This window comes from Rhinopithecus roxellana, chromosome 7 (assembly GCF_007565055.1).
Source record: "Rhinopithecus roxellana isolate Shanxi Qingling chromosome 7, ASM756505v1, whole genome shotgun sequence".
NCBI classification, from domain to species: domain Eukaryota; kingdom Metazoa; phylum Chordata; class Mammalia; order Primates; family Cercopithecidae; genus Rhinopithecus; species Rhinopithecus roxellana.
The window spans coordinates 150,799,067-150,809,520 of NC_044555.1; positions in this window are offsets into that span (position 1 = coordinate 150,799,067).

Here is a 10,454-nt window from a genome sequence, read left to right on the forward strand (position 1 = left end):
TGGCTAATATGGTGAAACTCCGGCTCTACGAAAAATACAAAAATTAGCCAGGCATAGTGGCACAGGCCTATAATCCCAGCTACCTGAGAGGCTGAGGCAGGAGAATCACTTGAACCTGGGAGGCAGAGGTTGCAATGAGCCGAGATCGTGCCAGTGCACTCCAGCCTGGGCGACAGAGCAAGACTCCGTCTCAAACAAATAAATAAATAAAAATAAAATAGGCCGGGCGCGGTGGCTCAAGCCTGTAATCCCAGCACTTTGGGAGGCCGAGACGGGCGGATCACGAGGTCAGGAGATCGAGACCATCCTGGCTAACACTGTGAAACCCCGTCTCTACTAAAAAAAATACAAAAAAACTAGCCGGGCGAGATGGCGGGCGCCTGTAGTCCCAGCTACTCGGGAGGCTGAGGCAGGAGAATGGCGTGAACCTAGGGAGGCGGAGCTTGCAGTGAGCTGAGATCCGGCCACTGCACTCCAGCCCGGGCGACAGAGCGAGACTCCGTCTCAAAAAAAAAAAAAAAAAAAAAAAAAAAAAAAAAAAAAAAAAAAAAAAAAAAAAAAAAATAAAATAAGAATAAAAATAAAATAAACTGCTTCAAAAGAGGCTGAGCATAGTGGTGGACACCTGTAATCCCAGGCTGAGGTGGGTGGATTGCTTGAGCTCAGGAGTTCAAAACCAGCCTGGGCAACATGGCAAAACCCTGTCTCTATTTAAAAATAAATACTAAAGTGATGAAAGAAAACAAATTATCAACAAAGGATTCTATATCCAACAAAACTGCCCTTCAAAAATGGAGTAATAAAACATTCCCAGGCAAACAAAAGTTATGGGAGCTTGTTACCAGTAGACCTGCCCTGTGAGAAATGCTAAAGGGCAGCCTTCAAGTTGAAACAAAAGGACACTAGACAGTAATTTGAAGCCATATGAAGAAATGAAGATCTCCGGTAAAAGTAACTGCGTACACATAAAAGCCAGTGATACTGCAAGTCTGGTTTGTAACTCCATTTTATTTCCCACATGATTCAAAAAGCAAATGTGTAAAAATAATTTTAAATTTATATTACTGGGCATACAATGTACAAAAATGTAAACTGTGACAACAAAGTGGGGCGGAGTTACAAAGGAACAGAATTTTTATATGCTATTAAAACTATGCTGGTATCAATTTAAACTAGAGGGTTATAAATTCAAGATGTTGACTGTAGTCCCCATAGTAACCACTAAGAAAATACATTTTAAAAAATCCTATACTGTCTAGAAATGCATACATAGATGATAAAAACCATAAAGAAACACAAGGAAATAATTAGAAGAAAAAAAAAAGTCAGAATCATGGCTACTTTTGCAGGGAAGGAGGGAGCTGTGATTTGAATGTGGCAAATGGAGGAGCCTCTGGGATGGCTCACAACATTCTATTTCTTGACCTGAGTGGTGGTTACAAGGGTGTTCACTTTAAAATAACTCCTTAACCTTTGTTTTGTGTAGTTTTCTCTAACTGTGCTTTATTTTATATTTAAAAACTTGTTAAAAATAGCAGAGATAAAAAGGGGAGATGGAAACAAGATGAATCAGGGAAGGTTTTTTTGAGGAGGTAACATTTAAGCACTGAAAGATAAGAAAGGGCTACTAAAGTAAAGGGTGGGGCCAGGCACGGTGGCTCACACCTGTAATCCCAGCACTTTAGGAGGCTGAGGCAGGTGGATCACCTGAGGTCAGGAGTTCAAGACCAGCCTGGCCAACATGGTAAAGCCCTGTCGCTACTAATAATAAAAAAATTGGGATGCCCTCTCTCACCACTCCTATTCAACATAGTGTTGGAAGTTCTGGCTAGGGCAATCAGGCAAGAGAAAGAAATCAAGGGTATTCAGTTAGGAAAAGAAGAAGTCAAATTGTCCCTGTTTGCAGATGACATGATTGTATATTTAGAAAACCCCATCGTCTCAGCCCAAAATCTCCTTAAGCTGATAAGCAACTTCAGCAAAGTCTCAGGATACAAAATTAATGTGCAAAAATCACAAGCATTCTTATACACCAGTAACAGACAAGCAGAGAGCCAAATCAGGAATGAACTTCCATTCACAATTGCTTCAAAGAGAATAAAATACCTAGGAATCCAACTTACAAGGGATGTAAAGGACCTCTTCAAGGAGAACTACAAACCACTGCTCAGTGAAATCAAAGAGGACACAAACAAATGGAAGAACATACCATGCTCATGGATAGGAAGAATCAATATCATGAAAATGGCCATACTGCCCAAGGTTATTTATAGATTCAATGCCATCCCCATCAAGCTACCAATGAGTTTCTTCACAGAATTGGAAAAAACTGCTTTAAAGTTCATATGGAACCAAAAAAGAGCCCGCATTGCCAAGACAATCCTAAGTCAAAAGAACAAAGCTGGAGGCATCACGCTACCTGACTTCAAACTATACTACAAGGCTACAGTAACCAAAACAGCATGGTACTGGTACCAAAACAGAGATATAGACCAATGGAACAGAACAGAGTCCTCAGAAATCATACCACACATCTACAGCCATCTGATCTTTGACAAACCTGAGAGAAACAAGAAATGGGGAAAGGACTCCCTATTTAATAAATGGTGCTGGGAAAATTGGCTAGCCATAAGTAGAAAGCTGAAACTGAATCCTTTCCTTACTCCTTACACGAAAATTAATTCAAGATGGATTAGAGACTTAAATGTTAGACCTAATACCATAAAAACCCTAGAAGAAAACCTAGGTAGTACCATTCAGGACATAGGCATGGGCAAGGACTTCATGTCTAAAACACCAAAAGCAACGAACAAAAGCCAAAATTGACAAATGGGATCTAATTAAACTAAAGAGCTTCTGCACAGCAAAAGAAACTACCATCAGAGTGAACAGGCAACCTACAGAATGGGAGAACATTTTTGCAATCTACTCATCTGACAAAGGGCTAATATCCAGAACCTACAAAGAACTCAAACAAATTTACAAGAAAAAAACAAACAACCCCATCAAAAAGTGGGCAAAGGATATGAACAGACATTTCTCAAAAGAAGACATTCATACAGCCAACAGACACATGAAAAAATGCTCATCATCACTCGCCATCAGAGAAATGCAAATCAAAACCACAGTGAGATACCATCTCACACCAGTTAGAATGGCAATCATTAAAAAGTCAGGAAACAACAGGTGCTGGAGAGGATGTGGAGAAATAGGAACACTTTTACACTGTTGGTGGGATTGTAAACTAGTTCAACCATTATGGAAAACAGTATGGCAATTCCTCAAGGATCTAGAACTAGATGTACCATATGACCCAGCCATCCCACTACTGGGTATATACCCAAAGGATTATAAATCATGCTGCTATAAAGACACATGCACACGTATGTTTATTGCGGCACTATTCACAATAGCAAAGACTTGGAATCAACCCAAATGTCCATCTGTGACAGACTGGATTAAGAAAATGTGGCACACATACACCATGGAATATTATGCAGCCATAAAAAAGGATGAGTTTGCGTCCTTTGTAGGGACGTGGATGCAGCTGGAAACCATCATTCTTAGCAAACTATCACAAGAACAGAAAACCAAACACCACATGTTCTCACTCATAGGTGGGCACTGAACAACGAGATCACTTGGACTCGGGAAGGGGAACATCACACATCAGGGCCTATAATGGGGAGGGGGGAGGGGGGAGGGATTGCATTGGGAGCTATACCTGATATAAATGACTAATTGATGGGTGCTGACAAGTTGATGGGCGCAGCACACCAACATGGCACAAGTATACATATGTAACAAACCTGCACGTTATGCACATGTACCCTAGAACTTAAAGTATAATTAAAAAAAAAAAAAAAAAAGAACTATAAGGCTCCATTGCCAGGAAATTAAAGATTTTCAGGTAAATTAAAAAAAAAAATTAGCTGGGCATGGTGGCACACGCCTATAATCCCAGCTACTCTGGAGGCTGAGGCAGGAGAATCCCTTGAACCCTGGAGATGGAGGTTGCAGTGAACCAAGATGGCGCCATTGCACTCCAGCCTGGGCAATAAGAGTGAAACTCCGTCTGAAAAAAAAATTTTTTTTTAAATAAAGGGTGGGAAGATAGTATCTGAGGCAGAGAATAGGTGGCAGAATATAAGGGGTAGGATATAAGGAGGCCCTGAGGCAAGATTATGTAGTTGTTCCTACAGTGGGCATGGGGAAAGCTGGAACAAAGAGGAGGAATTTGAGAGGTGGGTAGGTGTAGATTGCTCAGGGCATTTTAGCATGAGAAAGGAAGTTTGAAATGTATTCAAAGTACAAGGAAAGGCATTGAAGGTATTTATTTATTTATTTGAGACAGAGTCTCACTCAGTCACCCATCCTGGAGTGCAGTGGCAGAATCTCAGCTCACTGCAACCTCCACCTCCTGGGTTCAAGCAAGCACGTCCAGCTAATTTTTGTATTTTCAGTAGAGACAGGGTTTCACCATGTTGGCCAGACTGGTCTCAAATTCCTGACTTCAAATGATCCACCTACTTCGGCCTCCCAAAGTGCTGGGATTATGGGCATGAGCCAACATACCCAGCCACTGAAGGTTTTTAACCAAGAGAGTGCCATGTTCTCATTTAGGTTTCCAAAGAATTATCTTGCCTATTAGATGGGAAACTACTTGGAAAAGGGCAAAAATAGAAATGCAATGAGGCTATTGCAGAAGTGCAGGGAAGAGGTGATAGGAACTTGCAGGCAGATGGGAGTCATAGATCTGAGAGATATGGGTAGTTTCTAAATTCTCTTTTTTATAATATTACACAACAATCCACAGTTATCAACTCTTCAAAATAACCATTAGAACAAAACAAAGAAAATAATAATAATCTTCCTCACTATTCCACTTTGCTTTCCCACCTCTGCCCCTCCAAGGTAACAAATGTTGTTCTGATGTTGTTAAATCATTTCTCCACACTCATACAGACATAAACAAATATATATACATGTTCATAGATTGGAAGGGTTAATTATGTGTTTTGCAGAAATGTAACTATCCTATAAAAATAAAATAGCCGAGCTTGGTGGTGCATGCCTGTAGTCGCAGCTACTCAGGAGGCTGAGGTGGAAGGATCACTTTGAGCCCAGGAGTATGAGGCCAACCAGTGCAACATAGCAAGACCTCATTTCTAAATAAATAAATAAAAGAATATTACAAAAACAAAATAAGTTATGAAATAGAAAATAAATTCTCAAAAAATCCCAGCAGAATTGATCAATAAAACTAAAAGACCAATAAATCAGAGACCTAGAGATACTGTGACAGGCAGTGCTACTAGGTTGGTGGTAAATATAAGACAATAAAATAAAAACATTTGAAAAAAGTGCAAAGGAAAAATAGCTGGGCTGGGTGGGGTGGCTCATGTCTGTAATCCCAGCACTTTGGGAGGCCGAGGCGGGCGGATCACGAGGTCAAGAGATGGAGACCATCCTGGCTAACATGGTGAAACCCCGTCTCTACTAAAAATACAAACAAACAAAAAAAATTAGCCAGGCGTGGTGGCAGGCACCGGTAGTCCCAGCTACTCGGGAGGCTGAGGCAGGAGAATGGCGTGAATTCACGGGATGGAGCTTGCAGTGAGCTGAGATGGCGCCACTGCACCCCAGCCTGGGTGACAGAGTGAGACTCTGTCTCAAAAAAAAAAAAAAAAAAAAAAAAGGAAAAGAAAAAAGAAAAATAGCTTTGTTTTCCGAGTCATGAAAGAACCCTAATAGGCAACTCAGATTGGGTTGAAAGGGAAGTGTCATACCAGGGTCACATCAGTAGAATCCCACAACCAACAAAACTATACCCACTGGGGGAACTGCCATGACATTTACTTATGCCCCGCTAATATTTCAGTTTAAAAGCTATAATTTATTCCTGATGACACATAACACTAGGCAATTCTGTTCATTCTTCACTGATTCTATCTCTACTAATTGTCAAGATAATATTAAATAATACCATATATGCTCGTCTTCTTAGATCCAATCTCATCATAAGCCTGCTCTTCACCAATCCTCATGCTAACCAATCTAATGTTAGCCAATTAGTAACAAGAAAATGATCCTGATCCCAGTTATTACTAATATTTTACCTTGCATGAGGTCTGATATGGTTTGGATGTTATCCCCTCTAAATTGCATGTTGAAATATAATCGCCAATGTTGAAGGTGGGGCCTGGTATGAGGTGTTTGGGTCATAGGGGTGGATCCCTCATGGTTTGGTGCTGTCCTTGCAACAGTGAGTGAGTTCTCATGAGATGTGGTTGTTTAAAAGTGTGTGGTATCTCCCTCCCCACTCTGTTTCTCACTCTCACCATGTGATGTGCAAGCTCCCATGAGCAAAATCTCCCTGAGGCCTCCCCCAGAGCCAAACAGATGTTGGTGTCATGCTTCCTGTACAGCTGGTAGAACCGTGAGCCAATTAAAACTCTTCTTTATACATTACCCAGTCTTGAGTATTCCTTTATAGCAACATGAGAATGGCCTAACACAAAAAATTGGTACCAGATGTGGGGCATTGCTATAAAGAAAACGTGGAAACAACTTTGAAACTGGGTAATGGGTAGAGTTTGGAAGAGTTCAGAGGGCTCAGAAAAAGACAGGAAAATGAAGGAAAGTTTGGAACTTCTTAGAGACCAGTTAAATTCTTGTGACTAAATTGTTGATAGTGATATGGACAGTGAAGTACAGGCTGCCAAGATTTCAGATGGAAATGAGGAACTTGGTGGGAACTGGACAAAGGTCACCCTTGTTATGACTTAGCAAAGAACTTGGCTGTATTGTGTTCTTGCCCGAGGGATCTGTGGAATTTTGAACTTAAGAGTGATGACTTAGTGTATTTGGCAGAAGAAATTTTTCTAATCAGCAAAGCATTTAAGATGTGATCTGGCTGTTTCTAATAACTTACGCTCAGAGGCAGGAGCAAAGAAATAACTTACAGTTGGAATTTATAATTAAAAGGGAAGCAGAGTGTAAACATTTGGAAAATTTGCAGCCTGGCCACCTGCAAAGAAAGAAAAAGCTTTTTCTGAGGAAGGATCCAAGCAGGTGGCAGAGCAACCACTTGTTACAGAGCTCTGCATGACTAAAAATGAGCCAGGTGCTGATAGCCAAGACAATGGGAAAAAGACTTTGAAGGCATTTCAGAAATATTTGAGGCAGCCCTTCCCATCACAGGCTCAGAGGCCTAAGAGAAAATAATGGTTCCCTGGGCCAGTCCAGGGCCCTGCTGCCCTGCACAGTCTCAGGACACTGTTCCCTGCATCCAGGCTGCTCCAGCTCCAGCCTTGACTCAAAGGGCCCCAGATACAGTGTGAGCCACCACTCTGGAAGGTGCAAGCCATAAGCCTTGGTGGCTTCCATATGGTGTTAAGCCTGTGGGCACATAGAATGCAAGAGTGAAGGAGGCTTGGCAACTTCTGCCAAGATTTCAGAAGATGTATAAGAAAGCCTGGGTGCCTAAGTAGAAGCCTGCTGCAGGGGTAGAGCCCTCAGACAACCTGTACTAGGGCAGTGCAGAGCGGAAATGTGGGGTGGGAGGGCCCATACAGAGTCCCCAGTGGGGTACTGCCTAGTGGAGCTGTGGGAAGGTGGTCACCATCCTCCAGATCCTGGCATGGTAGATCCATCAGCAACTTGGACCCTGAGTGTGGAAAAGCTACAGGCACTCAACTTCAACCTGTGAGAGCAGCCACAGAGGCTGTCCCCTGCAAAGCCATGGGTATGGATTGCCCAAGGCCTTGGGAGCCCACTCTTCACACCAGTGTGCCCTGGATGTGCGCCATGGAGTCAAAGGAGACTATTTTGGAGCTTTAATATTTAATGACTACCCTGCTGGGTTTTGGACTTGCTTAGGGCCTGTAGCCCCTTTCTTTTGGCTGATTTCTTCCTTTTGGAACAGTAATGTTTAGCCAATGCCTGTACCTCCACTGTATCTTGGAAGTAAATAACTTGTTTTAATTTTATAGGCTCATTGGTGGAAGAAACTTATCTCCAGATGAGGCTTTGGACTTGAAATTGAGACTTTTGAGTTAATACTGGGATGAGTTAAGACTTTGCAGGAATACTGAGTAGGAATGGTTGTATTTTGAAATGGGAGAAGAACATAAGAATTGAGGGGGCAGGGCAGAATTATATGGTTTGGATATTCGTACCCTCAAATCTCATGTTGAAATGTAATCCCTGGCTGGGCGCGGTGGCTCATGTCTGTAATCCCAGCACTTTGGGAGGCCAAGGGGGGTGGATCACCTGAGGTCAGGAGTTTGAGACCAGCCTGGCCAACATGGTGAAACCCCATCTCTACTAAAAATACAAAAATTAGCTGGGCATGGTGGTGGGTGCCTGTAATCCCAGCTACTTGGGAGGCTGAGGAGGGAGAATTGCTTGAACCCAGGAGGTGGAGGTTTCAGTGAGCTAAGATTACGCCACTGCATTCCAGCCTGGGTGACGAGAGTAAAGCTCCTTCTCAAAAAGAAAAAAAAAAAAAAAAAAAAAGAAATGTAATCCCTAATGTTGGAGGTGGGCCTGGTGGGAGGCATCTGGGTCATGGGGGTGGATCCTCATGGTTTGTCCTCATGATAGTGAGTGAATTCTCCTAAGATCTGGTTGTTTAAAATTGTGTGGCACCTCCCCCCAACTCTCTTGCTCTTGCTTTCACCATGTGATGTGCCTGCTCCAGCTTCATCTTCTGCCACGAGTAAAAGCTCCCTGAGGCCTCCCCAAAAGCTGAGCAGATGTTGGTGCCATGCTTCCGGTACAGCCACTAGAACTGACAGCCAATTAAAACTCTTTTCAGGTCTCAGGTATTCCTTTATAGCAGTGTGAGAATGGCCTAATACAAGGTCTAATCAGAATTCAGCTTGTCTCAGTCATGTTTCCTGTCTCAGTCACATTTCCATTCACCTTCTTCAGTCAAAACTTTTCCTCCATACTTCTAAGCAAGTACCAAAGAAAATAACATGAATTCAGAGTCATCTATAAAATAAGAAAACAACTAAATCAAGATGGGAGAAAGGTACAGTAAATTATTCCTCTACCTAACACATTTCTGGGCATGAGGGAAAAACAGTGGCATCAAGTGGGTTACTTCCCTTGAGGGTTAGCACAAGATCTCAGCTATAGACAGCTCCCCTTGGATGGCAAGTATGGAGAAAAGAAGGGGAAAATGCAACCTCCAGCTGGCCAAAAATCAATCTATATATTTAGAAAAGCCTTCAGCTGAGAACTTTCAAAGGGCTGTAAAGTGCCTCATTCAGATAAAGATAAGTGTTCATACAGAATATCATCCAAGCCTGGACACTTTTGTGAATGAAAGGAGGCACTATTAGTAATGATTCTGGGATGGAGGTTGGCAAATTTTTCCTAAAAATGGCCAGATAATAAATATTTTAGGTTTTAGAGGCCACATACAGTCTCCGTCATATATTCTTTTTCTTTCTAACCCTTTAAGAATGTAAAAACCATTCTTAGCCCAGACACCATAAGAAAACAGGCCAGGAGGCTGGGCGCAGTGGCTCACACGCCTGTAATCTCAGTACTTTGGGAGGCCGGGCGGCGGAAGGGGGGGGGGCAGATCACCTGAGGTCAGGAGTTCAAGATCAGCCTGGTCAACATGGCGAAACCCCATTTCTACTAAAAATACAAAAAAAAAAAAAAAAAAAAAAAAAAAAATTAGCCAGGTGTGGTGGCACATGCCTGTAATCCCAGCTACTCAGAAGGCTGAAGCAGGAGAATCGCTTGAACCTGGGAGGCAGAGGTTGCAGTGAGCCAAGATCGCGCCATTGCACTTCAGCCTGGATGACAAGAGCAAAACTTGATCTCAAAAAAAAAAAAAAAAAAAAGCAAGCAAGAAAGAAAACAGGCTAGGATACAAGTTTGGCCATGGGCTTGGGGGAAAACACACATCAAGTCTGTTCTGGTTAAATAGGTACATAAGTCACCCTAGCTGAAGGCCTGGTCTGTGATCCAATTCAAAATTTAAAATTAAGTGTAAGTATGTGGGTTGGGTGCAGTGGCTAACACCTGTAATCTGAGCACTTTGGGAGTCCAAGGTGGGTGGATCACCTGAGGTCAGGAGTTCGAGACCAGCCTGGCCATCACGGTGAAACCCTATCTCTACTAAAAATACAATAATTAGCCAGGCATGGTGGTGTGTGCCTGTAGTCCCAGCTACTCGGGAGGCTGAGACAGTAGAATTACCCGAACCCGGGAGGCAGAGGTTGCAGTGGTCTGAGATTGCACCACTGCACTCCAGCCTGGGCGAGAGAGTGAGACTCCGTCTCAAAAAAAGTAATAAAAATTTTAAAAAACCTGCAATGATGAAAGTATGTCAGAGAGAAGAATCAACTGAAAGAGCTCCCCAGGCCAAAGTTGGAACAATTTGAACAAGAAAATAAAGTGGTATGGATTATAATCAGAGTATAAAATAA